The sequence below is a fragment of the Rosa rugosa genome, chromosome 6 (assembly GCF_958449725.1).
Source record: "Rosa rugosa chromosome 6, drRosRugo1.1, whole genome shotgun sequence".
Taxonomy (NCBI): domain Eukaryota; kingdom Viridiplantae; phylum Streptophyta; class Magnoliopsida; order Rosales; family Rosaceae; genus Rosa; species Rosa rugosa.
In genome coordinates this window covers 40,149,567-40,166,059 of record NC_084825.1, presented here as the reverse complement: position 1 = coordinate 40,166,059, position 16,493 = coordinate 40,149,567, and the positions used below count along the sequence as shown (strand labels likewise).

Genomic DNA, 16,493 nt, shown 5'->3' with positions numbered 1-16,493 from the left:
TTACTTCCGCGAACCAAATGAAGCCTAAAAAAGTAAAATTGTTCTGGTAAGTTAAATACTTAAATTCTCCACACATACCCATGTGTTAACTTATGTCAATCAGTTTTTACTAATTGACATGAGCAATCGTCTTTTAGTCTAACATGTAAGAGTTTTTAAAACATTGAAAACTACATGCAAGTTCATTTGTCCATCATGAGAGCCAATCCTATGAAATATAAGGTTGCATGCATGAGAGTCATCCATGTTTGATTACTTCATTTTTTACTTTTGAGTTGAGAAGTACAATTTTCATACGATACGTGTTTCCTCATAATTAGTGACTCATTATTAAAAAAAAAAAGTTACTCGCATATTTAAATATGACTTGGACTTCACTTGTAACAAAAATAACTCCTTCCATATTAACAATCAAACACTTGTCATAGTACTGTATATTTTTGTTAATAGAAAATGTAGAAAACACATGACGCAATTAGAAATTTAGAAGTGTGATGCTTGATTATTTTGCCCTTATGCGGTTATATTATTATCTGGCACAGCCTAACTAACAGGCCTATCACATGACATGTTGAAAAGCTCATGATATCTTATAAAAGGAACTTGAAAGCTATTCACATGGGAACATGATTGTGTTACCATCAAGAGAATGGAGTCTAGATAATTTTTAGAATTCCTTGAGAATATGCTTATGTTATCAATAAGAGAATGTGGTCTAGAAAATATATGAACCCTTTAGAAATATGTTCATATTTTGGGAAAATTTTATTTTACCTCCCTAATCTTTATACCTTAAATTATTCGTGTCTCTACACTTTTAATTTCATCATGGGTGCTCTTGTACTTACCAATTTCAATCAATTTTGTTTAATTTTTGGCTTTGTTGCCAACTATTGTGTGATGTATTTTAAAATTGTAGTCACATAGAGCTAATTAGATCCACATTTTCAATTTAAAAAGTATTTGACAAAAAAAATTAATTATTGGATTGATTAAAGTTGAGAGCACATGAGTACATGTGATGAAATTAAAAGTGCAGAATCACAGATGATTTAACATGTAAAGATCAAGGAGGTAAAATAAAATTAACTCCTTATGTAACGCGAGATGTGGTCTAGATTGGCTATTATAATTATGTAACCAAAAGGCTTCCATGACCCACCTACATAAATTTGCTCTTTCTTCCTTTAATCTTCTCCACGAAGATGTGAAAATGGACACTATAATTTATCTCAGGTCATGTCACTTATAAATGCAATACAGGCATAAAACAAAAAGCAGTTGTCATGACCCCGCCACCTCTCTGCAATAGACAAATTATGTGAGTTCCCTCATTTATGAAACAAACCAAACAATTTGGAAAGAAATTAATCGTATCAAAAAAAAAAAAAATTTGGAAAGAAATTAAGGAGGTCAATCATTAGATTGCCTAAGCGCTTATTAGAAAATTATTAGAGTTCTCTGACTCTCTCCACCTTCTACTCTTTTAATTAGAAAATGAGATGAAGTGACATCTTCTAGAAACTACCTCTAACATAAGTTTACTCATGAGGCATGAAATGAGCGAATTAACTTAATTACAAGTCGGTGAGCCCTGACCTGCTGGTTAACTAGTCTAATTAACACCGTGGAGGTCATGGGTTCAAATCTCACTGACATTAGGGGTGGGGTGGGGAGTTAAATTGTTGTCCAGAATTAAAAAATAATAAAATAATAATAATATTATTAATTAAATTTAAAAAAAAAATGCTGGTGCAGCTGCCCTTAAGCCTTGATTAATGAAATTATCGAATACAAAGGGGAGACATTGAGCCTGAACCACTGATTACAATAAGCATCTAGAGAACATCATGAAATACTATCATGAGTCTTTATCAAATAACTGTATTCAACTAGACATCAACTAACAAAAAACGCTCTAATACTCTAGATAAGAAATATCAACCACATCAAATGCATGCTAATAACTTATAAGTTAGTTAGGATAAAAGCTTGTTTGCAAATTTTTTATTCTACAAACAACCAAAAACAAAAAAAAAATTTATTCTACAAACTTTATCCTTTACGACTATTTCAGTCTGTCTTACAGTTCAATAATTAGTATTGTTCATTTTTTTTTGAATCAATCCATCAATGATTGTATTACTCAAGCCAGAATGGCCATTACATACCCCTCCGCTACCATTCAAAGATAGACAAGAGGTTGTGGAGGTAACACACGGTACATAGAAACTAGACCACTCATTAGACACTCAGTGCTCACTTATTAAAGCAAGCCTATTGACTATGATAACTCTAGACATAGTAATAGGCAAAGTTCAAAACTAGACTTGTTAGGTTCCTAATACAAAAAACTAATTGTAATTAGACAAAAGCTAAAAACATAGGATTGGATCAAGGGCCAAAGCCCTAGTCCAAATTTAAACCTAGCAGACCTTAATAATTAGTATTGTTCATTTATTAAGGTCATGACTATTTATATAATAAATATTAAATAAGCAGTTGTTCAATTAACTGTACTAAAAGTACATAATTTATAAGATAAAGTCATAAAACCGAAATGATAGGTAATTGTATTAAATGGCCATATATACGAAGCTGAAAAAAATCAGCTACGATGAATGAGTTACATTGTGAAAGAATAGCTAAAAGTCACTATCATGAACTTTTTTTTTTCTGTTTCTATTACCGGCCTTATATAAAAAATTACAAAACATTTACCAAACGACTATTATAAAATCAATGGTCCAACTATTTAAATTAGTGACGTTCATGGTTAGATGAGCTCGTGGCCAGCTTCTGTTCCCAAATTGGTAGATAGATTTGCAGCATGGCATACTACATAGCTTGAAATGAAAACTTATACTCTTATAGTGCAAAATCAAATGAACGGTCGTGACGACTTGGGGTGAGGATCCCACTTTGACTTCTTTGTTGAGTATGTTCTATCACCCTTATTTCCACGCCGCCTCCATTATTTTATATCTGCTGATTAAGTGATCACTTCTGCAGGGGCGGATGTAAGTAGAAGGCTGTACGAGTTTATATGGGGTCGACCTCATTATCATATGGGGTCGATGCACGTACAATACGAGTTTGATAACAATACAAATCACGTCATACAAATTTTCTTTTTTGTTTTCATGATCGATTACTTTGTAACTTGTAAGTTAATGACAAATAATTAACGATATTTTTTGAAAATCCAAATGATTGTGCTTCCGTATTCGGAGGGAAAACTATATGAAAGTTGGAATTCACGTGTTAAAGGTCGAGTACGTAATTATTGAAATCTGGTTTATGTAATTTGCTTAGTCACTACAAGAAATGTTAATTTGCGAGGAACAAATTTGTCGCTGAAAACTGCGATTTCCTCGCTGTAGTGTTTTCGCGAGGAAAATATTTTTGTCACCAGTTCCTCGCGGTAGGGTGGTCAAGAAAAGTTTCCGCGAGAAAAATAGTATTTCCTTGCCAATCCTTTTTCGCGATGAATATATTTTTTTCTCGCCTTTATTCTTTAGCTACAATTTTTTTCCTCGCCTAAACTCATATTTTTTTCTCACTAAAAATTTTTGAAGGCCAGAAAATAGTCGTTAAATATATTTCCCGATAAAATAAATTTTATCGCTAAAGTATTATTTCCTCGCTAATGATATGTAAATAATTTAGAAATTATAAATAATAAAAAAATTGAAAAAATATTCCTCGCCAAAAGTACTCAATGACGAGGAAATTTACATTTGTCGATATATGTTATATGGTGTATTCCTCGCCAAAGGTACTCAATGACGAGGAACTTTACATTTGTCGATATAGGTTATAAGGTTTATAGTGAGGAAATTTACTTTTGTTGTTGTAGGTTGTATTTGCTATAGCAAGGAAATTTACTTTTGTCGTTGTAAGTTGTATAGTCTATAGCGAGGAAATTTATCTTTTGTCTTTGTAGGTTGTATAGTCTATAGCGAGGAATCTTACTTTTGTCGTTATAGGTTGTATAGTCTATAGCAAGAAAATTTACTTTCATCGCGGTAGATACTATATTCTATAGCGATGAAATTTACTTTTTGTCGTTGTAAGTTGTATAACCTATAGCGATGAAATTTACTTTCATCGTTGTACATATTATAATCTTTAACGAGGAAATTTATTTTTGTCGTCATAAGTTGTGTATTGTATAGCGATGAAATTTATTTTCGTCGTTATACATTCTATAGCCTATAGCGAGGAAATTCTTTTTCGTTACAATTGATTGCTTATTACGAGGAAAATGTTGACAATACATATGGTTTTGTCACCGATTGTTCTCTACCAAATTACATGAAAATATTTAAAACAAATTGAAATAATCAAACCAATAATAAATCTCATAATAATAAAACCAAAGTAACAATCAAAGTGTTTCCTAACATAAGGAGTAACAAAAATAGTCTAAAACCAATAACAAAATCAAGATGATCTAAAAAATTATTTCTCCATGTTTAAGTTCTCTAATAAAGATACTAACTTGATGAATGTTGCCTAGAAAAGTTAGCCATGAACTCCTCAAACTTTTTGGCTTGCTCCTCCAATCTTTGGATCACCTCATTTTGTGCATCAATCTTTTGTTGTTGAGTCCCTACAAGGTGTTGTGTCTCTTGAAGCTGCTCTTGCAACTCTTTGTTCTTTTTAGACATTTCATTTATCGACGAATGAGAGACCCTTAATGGTGGAGGTCTAGGGCCAAAACTACAACCCTTGATGTAGCCTGATTTGACTCCGAGGACTTTTGCACAAATTTCATCATCTGTCATTGTCCGAGTTCCATCAGGTTGAGTTGTCTCAATTCGCATCTTAATCATTCCATCCTACAATAAAAAATATATACAGTTAGATATGATATGCAATTTCTCAATTACAACCTGATCAATTTAATCATATTTAGGGAATTTATATTAATTTCACCTATGGTCATGGTCAACATATATACATTATAGAACTTTTGTCCATACGTATGTATCGTTAACAAGTTACTTACCCACTTTGCTTTTGCTCCCAAGTCCCAACCTTTTTTAGTGCTTTTGTACTCTGTTTCAAAGCGATCAATTGCATCTTGCATCTCTCTAGTCTGTGCTGCCTATTGCATTCAAACATATTCTTTTAACATCTACAAATATATATTGAAGCTATAAATTTATTAACAAAATTTATAAATATCTTACAATTTGCTCTTGGTGAGACATAAATGACTTTGACCCAGCTTTGTGGTGATGTGTCAACTTTGACCTATTTATAGCATTCTTCTCTGAACGAATCTGAAAATTATTATGAAATATCCAACAGTTAGTTGGAATCTGAATAAAAACGAAAACTAAGATAACAAAAAAGTGAACTGTGTTGAAAAATAGTTAAAAAAATAAACAATATTGTACCTGAAACTTTTCACAAGAAAAACGAGCACAGAGAAACTCTCATTCTTCCTAAGTCTTGACATCATCATGTTTGTTTTCAATTGCTTCCTCGATTGTTGAAAATTTCTCAAAATGTTTCTTTGACTTATAACGAAAATTACAAAATACAGTCTGACATGTTGTAATTACATGTCTCTCTACCCAAGGGAGAGACATGTCAATGTCAAACTTGTTCTGCATATAAATAATTTCATGTCAAACAAAATATTTAATTAAAGTAATCAATGTAAACTTACATTTTAGAAAAACAAACCATCACTCACCGTTATTCTTTTAACCAACTTATCCACTTCAATTTTTGAAATCTTCTTCCATTTTTCCACATTTAGTGGGGCATGGTTTCGAACTGTAAAACCAATTTCATTGGCCAACATTTCAGAATATGGGCATGTAGGCCTATCATTTTGTTCGATTAGAGTGACAGGTATTTTAGCATTCAATTGAGAAAGCACCTTATCTGCATTCACTCCTCTTGTCTTTCCCCGCACCTTTTTTGTTGGACCTTTAACATAATTCTTAATTAATGTACACAAATATATTTAGTTCTCAAAATATAACAATATATATATAATATTGTATATACCTGTAGGAGGGTCTTGATTACTGGCTGACATCACATTATCATTTTGCTCTTCAGTTGTAACATTTATCAATAGCTGATCATTAGCAGTTTGATGCTGAAGACGTGAACTAATTCTGACCCCTGTCATTATACATATAATTTAGGTATACCCTTCTAATTTGCAATTCATGAAAACAAAATTGCATTCCGCTCTCTTTTCCCTATATATACTTCTTAGTACATAAATAATTAAAGTGATAAAAATTGAATTCAAGAAGACTGCAATACTACTTACCAGTAGTAGTTCGTTCTGTAGTGGTACCAATAGCAGAATTGAGTCCGTCTTCTACATAATTTTCGCATGACTGATTAGTAGTTTGCACACGAGAGCGTTTACTCATTGCACTACCTGTTATTACACACACATGTTAAATTAATCAATATGAGTCAAATAAATAAGTTAAATCTAACTTTCTGTAAATATTGTTGTAGCAAAACAAAAATTGAAGAATTACCTGAAGTAGAACGAGATCCATTTGGGCATGGCTGATCAGTAGTTTGCACACGAGAGCGTTTACTCGGTGCATTACCTGTTGTTATACATACATGTTAAATTAAATTATTAATCAATCAATCAGCTAAATGAATTATAAACTTATAAAAAAACAAAATACAATACGTACCAGTAGTAGGCTTTTGGATGTTAGACACATTGGAATGGCGCATCTTGGGACTACTATTATAAAAAATGCAAAATCAAGAAATAACAAACTTCTCTGTCAAAAAAGAAAAAAAAATCTATAACGATAGATAAAAAAGCAGTAGCCAAAGAGGCATTAATAAACCTCAAATAAATATAAATAGAATAATTACCACTACAATTTGTCATTATAAATCTCAATCCCAAAACATCACACATTATAATAAGGTTTAGTCCATAAAAAAAAAATGAATAACAAAAAATTAATATTAAGCTATATTATAAACTAATCACTATCCTCATCGCTTGAAATGATTTCTTCTTCATCACCGTCTTCAATATCATATTCTTCTTCTTCAATATCATTGCTTATGAAATTATCGCTCCTACCATCGTTCATCCATTCATTGTTCACAATATTTGAAGCAATAACCTCCGGCTCAATATCGTCCAAATGCAATTCAGGAGTTTTAAGACCCTCTTCTTGAACAAACCATTGAATATCATTAAACTCATCTTGTTGATAAACATCATTTGCCACAGGATCAACACCATCCTCATCTACCTCTTCATTGGCATCCTCAACCTCTGGAACATCCCACACATGTCTCAATTGCACATTTTGTACGACTTTCCAGTGAGAACCCAACTTATAATCATCAAGATAAAATACTTGTTGTGCTTCTGTAGCAAGTATAAAAGGTTCATCATCATACCAGGTAGTGCTTGTATTAATGCTAGTAAGATTATAATCATATCGTATCATTCTCCTCCTTTCGTCCCTACTTGATTCGTCGGTGTTGAACCATTTACACTTAAATAAGAAGACCTGATTCATATCTAAGTACGTTAACTTCACAATACTTAGCAAAACACCATAATAATCATGACTTCCACCAGTGAAAACTCCGGAAACATATACCCCACTATTTTGTGTGGTTCGATGATCGTCAAGATCTTTTGTATGAAATCAAACTCCATCAACAATACAACCAGTGTATGTATGAACACGTAAATCTGGTTTACAAGCCAGAGAATAAAGCTTACGATGAATGACATTAACAAAATTTAGCATATTTATAAAAATATAATGCAAAATTCCTATTGAAAATTGAGCATGGATAACTTACTCGTTTCTCAAACCAAGTAGGAAACTCTTCTTCTTGTCTTTTATACAGGTTGGCATTACTTGTTTGCCTCAACTCATCTTCATGTTCCCTACATGTGTAAATTAGACAATTAATTATCTAATTTGATTTTAAAAAATTGAACCTAATAAACACAAATGCACAAAAGACACTCACTTGAGATAAGGTTGCACCTCCTCACAGTTGTATAGCACATACCAATGAGTTTTATCCACTTCCTTCCGGTCCAATAATATATATTCTTTTCCACTAAATGGACGAACTTTTTGAGATAACACCAATAAATCACCATCTACTTGGTCATGTTCTACATCAACATTTCGTTCTGCTTGATTGAAACGGGTTTCAATCTCACGAAAATACATAGAACAGAATGTAACTACTTCATTAACAATATACCTGACAGAACGGGTTTCAATCTCACAGTTATTCATTCAATCATCTTAGTCACATCAGCTAATTCGATGTCATTCCATTTTTCCACATTCATAGGTGCAAAGTTTCGAACTATTAAGCTAATATCATTCAAGAATAATTCTGCATATGGACCTGTGGGCCTTGAGCCCCGGAAAAATGTGTTGAACTTATTGATGATCGTACGAGAAATTATTTCGCGATCTCGACAATTGCCAAAGTGCTCGAGAATATTTTCAGAAATTTTCATAATGTGAAATCCTCAATTTCAGAGTTGGGTAATAAAGTACACGTCACGACGAGTTCGAGGAAATTTTCGTGGAATTTTTCGGATACCCGAGCTATTTATAACGATTTTATGAAGGGGTGGAATTTTAGAAAATAAATTAAAGAAATAGGATTTTCTGCGGTGCAATCCTAGCCGTTGATCTACCCACTGCCTAATCCTAGCCCTTGATTTCAATTGAGGTTGGGGTTTTATATTCCTTGATCAGACCAAGGATGGGGATTAGTTGTAGAAAACACGAGAGAGAGAGAGAGAGAGAGAGAGCTAGGAGCTCTGACCCGAGAAGGAGACCCGGCCGCCGCGCCACCGATCGCTGACGGACGACCACCATCTGCTTCATCTCCGCGTCGCCTACCTCCCTACATCCTCAGATCGCCCATGCACCGGACGAGGAGGGAGACTCGACAGTGAGAAGCAGCGACTGCGCCGGCGAGTTTCTGCAATTTCCGGCCACCGCTTGGGCCGCATTCGGTATGAAAGTCCATCCTCTCGTCATGCTCAACACCCTAGTAAAATTAGTTTTTCGATTTAATCAAGTTTTGACAATTTTGCGTTTCTGGGTAGCCACGGCTCCGCCGTGTTCTTCGACTCCGGCGACGTTTCCGGAACTTCTGGGCTTAGCTTCTGGTTGGAATGCGTCTGTATACGAAGGCAGACCTTGTTTAGGTATTGAAGTACGAGAATTACTGGTTGAGTGGCCATCAGGTCGAACTCCGTCACCGGTCGAGTTTCGAAAGTAGGCTGGACGGAGTTGATCAACTCGGCGTCGACTAGGCTATCTCCAGCAACTGTGTTCTCCACCCTGAGGTCTCACCTGCATGTCGACTACTGAAGGTAAAATCGAAGTCTGCTCTGTGGTACTTGTGACAGTTTGGATGAATTATGGTGTTGGAAGTGAAATTGAAGTTCGAATGCATGTGTGGATCGGGTGTTTGAGTCTTGGATTACATTGGTTGAGTTGCATATTGAGAAATTGATCTGGATTGTGGAATAGATATTGTGGGTACATGAGGTTCCTGTGAAAATTGATGATTAGTGATGAACGAGTAAATTGTATTGTTGTTACGATTGAGTTGTGGTGTTTTGAATTGAATGAATTGTTGTGTTGTGGTTGAGATTGAGATATCCTGGTTATAAGTTTGAATGCATAGGCAGAATGGGTTGTCGTGTATTGATTTGAATGGACTTGGATGATTAAGTTTATGTTTTGTTAGCATTGCCTTGGCATATTGGATGAACTGTGATGTTTTGCCTAGTTTAATCGAGTTGGGCAGGTTTGGTGGTTTGAAGTATGTTTGAATTATGGGTTAAATTTGAGTAAATTAGGTACACCCATATTGAGTCAAAATTAATTGGGTGTCCTTAGTAATTCCGTCGAATTATTGTGCGACACAATCGTTAAGTAAAGAAAATAAATTAATATATATATTGGGTGACCTTAGTTAATTCGGGTGCACCTAATATTATTGGTCGATATCCTAAATCTCAAGTAAGATGTTTGGTAGTTGGGATAGTTATCGAACTTGTAGTGATTGGTCAACTCTGGTCAAAGCATGGTCAATCCTGGTTAAACCAGGAAGGGTTGGCTTTAAATATTTGTTCGACGGATTATTAACATTAATTATGTCGGAATCTAGGACTCCAGTTACCCGAGGAACGGAAGGTTTGTGAATTCCGGATAACGTAAAAGGTTAAAGCATCGGAATCCAGGTAGGGGACTCGGGACTCATTCGGTTAGTTGTTTTCCGTTTTGAATTAAATGTTTATGCATATTTGAGTTGCATGGTTTGGTTATTGATGGCTTGAGAGTGAGTGGAACATAGCGATTCCTTGGGCTTCGATCCCCTAAACCTCCGGAGGGGCCGTATGGACGAAATGGTGTCTGACATCCATTGAGGTGTGGCACTATTTCTAGGTGATATGGCGTAAGTGGACACTCTCACTACGCTTACCTGGTGATGATTTTATTTGAGGTAAGGCCGTATAGTTGGTCCATGGGACTGGCCATCAGGTATTATGCATTTCTTTGAGTTTCGTGCATTGGATTTTGAGTCCGAAAGATATTTAAAGTTTGTCGTTAATTAAAGAAATGGTTTAACTTTTTCATATTGGGATCCCAAATTATTATCTTATGTGTCGGTTTTCAAACCTAGTCGGGTGAAGCCCCTACTGAGTAGCGAGGACGAAAGCTCACCCCTACAACAGTGTGGTTGCAGGTACTGTGCACTGGGAACGGGATTGGAGCGGACGGAGCTGGGTGTGCATATTTCAATAGAAGTCAGGTTCTAAGTTCCAATCTTATTCCTGTTCCTTAAAATTGTATTTTCGGAACTTGTCACAATTTGTTTGTTTTATGCTAAGTCCTTTATTCCTCGGTTGTTTGCAACGTTAAGTCCTGGACGAACATTTGAATTTAAAAGTTTTAAAGTTTTCACCTCAATATTATTTTAAACGTTTTCGCTGTGCGGTTTACGAAAAATTATTTAATAAAATGCCTTGCGGGTTTCTGGAACGTAAATCGAACCTTCGGTTTATGTTTCGGGGTCTCGCGGCACTGTGAGGTGTTCAAGCTGGTGAGGTGCAGTTTGGGGCGTTACACCTTCCATTATATTGTACCAAAGTGATGGGTATCTTAGCATTAAGCTGGGAATGCAAATTCTCATAATTCAGTCGTCTTGTCTTTCGTCGCACTTCTCTTTCTGGACCTTTAATACAAATTTTAATTAGTTAGTCAAATAATTCGTTCTCTAATTATAGCAAATATAATACAATGCGTACCTATAGTAGGCTCATGGATATTTGTTGACATTGTAATATCACTTAGCCCGATTGTTGTAGCAAAAGTCATTGGCTTCTCCAAATCTTAACTTCTGTCTAAGTTTGGACACCTTCCAGTACATGAAATAAATTCAAGAGTAAGATTACTGCTTCACAAAATAGTAAGAGCTAGACGATTTCTTGAACCAAAAACACAGCCCCAATCTAAAGCAAACATATAGAATGTAGTATATAAAAAGAATTAGAATATATGAAACCCAAACCTAAACTCATTCAGCCAGGAGTTCTTTTTTTTTTCGGCATTACAACAACAGAATAGAAACAAAAGGGCAAAGACCCCAACAAGGAACAGAAAGCAAAACGAAAAAAAAAAGGGAAAAAAAAAACCACCAACAGATCGACCCAAACAAAACACATTAAGGCGTTGGGTGGGGGGAGATGCAGCATCAAATAAACAGTATATGCGTTAGCCAGGAGTTCTATGAGTAGTTTCCCGAAAGACTTCTATATATAAACAAGATCATACCAAAACGAAATCAATCCAAGGCTCATACCAAAACGAAAACAATCCAAACAAGTTCATAAAGTAATACCACGTGAGAAGTTAAAAGGAATCAGATCATTCAAACCAAGAATCTATATTTAGCATATGAATACAACAAATTAAGGTATGAAGCCGCGGAAAAAATAAAAAGGATCACTCCTCAATCTTCAAACTATGACAAATTCTTACATAAGAAGAATTAGGCTACAAGAAAACAACAATGTCAATTAACCAAAAGGAGAACTTCAAAAACAAATACATTGACATTGAACTTAATTAATCCAATTCTAAATAATATCAAGATTGGATTCAACAAAACAAACCATGATTAATCAAACAAAACAAAACAACAACAAGATTTTAGATACATACCCACGAGGAGAGTTTCAGAGAGAGCTGATAAGAAGAAACTAACAAGTAGGGTTTTGTCGTCTTAGTTCTCTTTTATATGTTTTTTATTTTTTTTATTACGATCTTAATTACTACTATTTTTTACTACCAAAAGAAAAAATCTACCCGCTCTTTTTCTTTTTTAATACCGCCAATTTTTTTTCCCACCAAAACCTACAGCGATGAAACAATTAGATCCTCGCTAAATGCATCAAGGGCGAAGAGATCAATCATCGCTGAAATAAGACTTTTAGCGAGGAATTCTTACATTCGTCCCTATTAAATTTGGCGGGTCTCTTATATAATTTTGCGCCAAACTAATAACGAGGAAAGTATTATTTTCCTCGATAATGGCTTCTTAGTTTTGTCATCATTGAATTTGGTGGGTCTTACACAATTCCCCCCCCCCCCCCCCCCCCGCCCCAAACTAATAGTGAGAAAAGTGTTATTTCCTCGCTAATGGATTCTTTTGATGAGAAAATGATTCCCTCGTAGAAGACCGATTTTTAGCGAAGAAATCTTAATTTTGTCGCCGTTGAATTTGGCGGGTCTTATACAATTTTGCGCCAAACTAATAACGACAAAATCTTTTTTTCCTCGCTAATTATTTTTTCTTTTACAATGAAATGGTTCTTTGTAGAACACAAACTTTTAACTAGGAATCCATAGTTTTGTCGCCGTTGAATTTGGCTAGCCTGACACAATTTTTTCCCAAACTAATAATGGGGAAAGTATATTTTCCTCGCTAAATGCTTCTTTTGACAAGGAAATAGTTCATCACAAAACATGGACTTTTAGAGAGGAAACCATAGTTTTTTCGCCATTGAATTTGGCGTGTTTTAAATAATTTTCCGCCAAACAAGTAACGACGAAATCGTTATTTTCTCGCTAATTGCTTCTTTTCACAAGAAAATAGTTCATCGTAAAACACGGGGTTTTAGCGAGGAAACCATAATTTTTTCGCCATTGAATTTGGCGGGTTTTAAATAATTTTCCGCCAAACAAGTAACTACGAAATCGTTATTTCCTCTCTAATTGTTTCTTTTCACGAGGAAATAATTCATCGTAAAACATGGGCTTTTAGCGAGGAAACCATAATTTTGTCGCCATTGAAATTGGCGGGTTTTATATAATTTTCCGCCAAACTAATAACGACAAAATCGTTATTTCCTCGCTAATTGCTTCTTTTCACGAGGAAATAGTTCATCATAAAATACGGGCTTTTAGCGAGGAATCCATAATTTTGTCGCCATTGAATTTGGCGGGTTTTACATAATTTTCGGCCAAACTAATAACGACGAAAACGTTATTTCCTCGTTGAATGTCGTTTTCGCGATGAAAAAATTCCTCACCCTAGTCTCATATTTCCTCGCTATTAACTTGATGATTTAGGAGACCAAACTATGGTCACCTTTAGTGATGAACAAAAATATTCGTCGTAGAAAGTGGTGTATAGTGAGGAAATATGTTTCTCGCAGAAAACTTAATGACATTTAGTGAGGAATCGAAATCTTCCTCGTAAAAAGTGACATTTATTGAGGAAAATAAATTCCTCGCAAAAAACTTGGTCGCTAAAAAGACTTTTTTGTTGTAGTGAGTGTACGTGTATCTTCTTATCTTCTTCTTCTTCTTTATAAACGCCGACTTATACCGTAGCCAGCTACGGAGGAGATCACCTGCCTCCATTTTCCCTATTCCTATTCTGTCTCACGCAAAATATTTTAGCACATGTCCCTTCATCTATCAGAACTTAACCTTGTTAGTTTTCATTCTATTTCAAAAACAACCAAAAGACTAGAGATTAACTTTTTTTTTTTTCTGGGATCACAGCCATGTTCATCTTCTCTCTCATCAACTCATACTATTTGGAGATCTGCAAATGTCCGATCTTTGACCTCTCACACAATGAATGAATTTGTCACATTTACTTATACTTAATTAGTTAAGAGAAATTAGATCAAAACAATACTCATCACTCGTCAAAATATTGTGCATGTGACATAATAAAGATAGGGAAAAGTGGCAAACGGAGACAGGTGATTTCCTCCCAGCCTAGAAGGTGTCCACTTATTGGTGTCCACTTATTAATTAGGGTTAGCTAGTAAGTAGCTAATATCTTGATGTTCAGTTTTGATGTGAAGCTTGTTCCATCCTCCTCGGGGCACACATGGGGTCGAGCTAGCTAGGTATAGAGGCACATATAAACTATGATTGGTAGGATCATATAATCTACTTAACTGAGGTTAACTGTTTAGGTTTACTATTCGTACGTAATTTCAATATTTCATTATTTGGGACCTAATAAGATAATTTACTAGAAATGGTTTTTGTAAAAAATTGGAGAGTCGATCTTGCGGCTGATGGAATTAGAAGTATATAGAAGAGTTTTTGTCCATTTACCCCATTTTTAGGGGTTTTTTTTCCCACTTACCCTATTAAGTATTTTTAATTTCTCCTTACCCAAAACACTCTAAGGAAGTCTTCCCTAATACCCCATTAAATTTTTTTTTAGACTATTTTACCCTCACCTCTTTGTTACTTAGAGCGAGAGAAAAAATGGAAGAGCGAGATCCCAAAGGAGACTTCGCTGGAGCCCCGTCACCGGTCGCTGGATTTCGGCCAACTTTCGCCGGAATCCGGTCACAGGTTGCCGGATTCCCGTCACCGGCCGCCGCCTACCGAACTTTTCTGAAAACCTCGCTGGAGGTCCCCAAAGAGGTCGTCGGAGATTTCATAAGTCGCCGGAATGAGAACTAATCTTCATAAAATTAGACAAATAAAACTTTGGGGTTTTGCCCACTTACTCCACTAAGAAGTTTTTAATCCTATTTACACAATTTAAACATCAATGACAGTTTTGCCCTCATTTTAATTAACAAACTACACTCCTCTGAGACTCTCTCTCTCGACTCCTCTGCAGATCTGGATCGAAAATTTTCGGTCATCCAAAGAATGTGAGGGAGAAAAACGGGTTCGGGTTTGAATTCGGGTTCGGTTTGTCCGAATCGAGGGAGAGCCGGGGCAAGTCGGCGGCGAGCGTTTTTCAGGTGCTTGTTGCTTTTCTTGCTCGGTCTGGTTCTTTTTGGCCACGTCGACGACGACGATTCCGAGATTCGGAGCCACTGCTTCAATTTCGATATCAAGCCGTTGCACATCAATGTCCAGTTCGACGACGGCTGTGGAGATCAAGTCGTGAAGCGCAGAGAGGATCTTGTCTTGGACGTAAGCCACGTCGTGCCTGTGGCGGAGAAATATGATGATGATAACGTGGTGGTGGAGGCGGTTGAATATTAACGACCTGAAATCAAGGACCTGGAATAATATGATAAATATGGTGAGGAAAGTGAAACTGAAGATTGGATATTAACGACGCTGCTCGAATGAATTAGCTTTTGCTGTTGGGCTATTCTTTCAAGCATCAGCTTAGCATTTTTCATTATGGGTTGAGGTGAGAGGTGGTGACATGAAGTTTAATGGTTAGAGACATGTTTTTGGGGAATTGGATTTTTGCTGGAAGTGTTTTTCTGGAATTGGTCCACATATATATATGAGGATAAGATTTCATGTATTATAATGGAAGACTTGAGTGGTGATTTCTCCTCTCTCCTCTCTCCCCTAATAATCATATTATTGAATAGTTTTGCAATAATATGTTTATTGGTGGACAATAATATGATTATTGAGAGTCAATAATATGATTATTAGGGGCAATAATATGTTTATTGGTAGGCAATAATATGATTATTGGGGGGCAATAAAATGTTTATTGGGGGGCAATAATATGATCATTGGGTATTATTAGGGGGCAATAAAATCGGACGCCGGAATCCCCGGTTGCCGGATTTCGATCATCGGAGTATGTGGCCGGCCACCGGCCACCGGAGTCTCGCGAGGTCTCCGATGACTTCTCTCTCTAAGTGACAAAGAATGAGAGGGCAAAATTGTCCTAAAAATAAATAAAAAACAATAAAAAAATACATAATTGGGTATTAGGGCAAAATATATAAAGTATTGGGTAAGTGGGCAATCTCATAAAATGTGTGGGTAAATGGGGTTAGTGTAGCTCAAAATTGGGTAAATGGACATTTTTGCTAAAACTTTGATTAAAGAAAAAAACGAAGAGATTATATCAATTCAAAAAGTCTATTGTCCCCCAATAGATCTTTATTACCCTCCAATAGAACCTTTTTTTTTTCTCCTTCTAAGCCTTTATGCCCCCATTTT

General features: G+C 35.5%; 1 long non-coding RNA gene across 4 annotated transcripts; it reads left to right on the top strand.

The window, feature by feature from the left end:
* The first annotated feature begins 8,791 nt into the window (after positions 1-8,791).
* On the top strand, positions 8,792-10,997 carry LOC133717055 (uncharacterized). 4 transcript variants are annotated; one of them, XR_009849385.1, is made up of 4 exons: positions 8,792-9,028; positions 9,122-9,391; positions 10,195-10,267; positions 10,763-10,997. It is a non-coding gene; the product is annotated as an uncharacterized LOC133717055 (long non-coding RNA). The 4 variants fall into 4 exon arrangements; XR_009849384.1 differs by having other exon boundaries at positions 10,195-10,530; XR_009849383.1 differs by having other exon boundaries at positions 10,203-10,997.
* Positions 10,998-16,493: the final 5,496 nt, after the last annotated feature.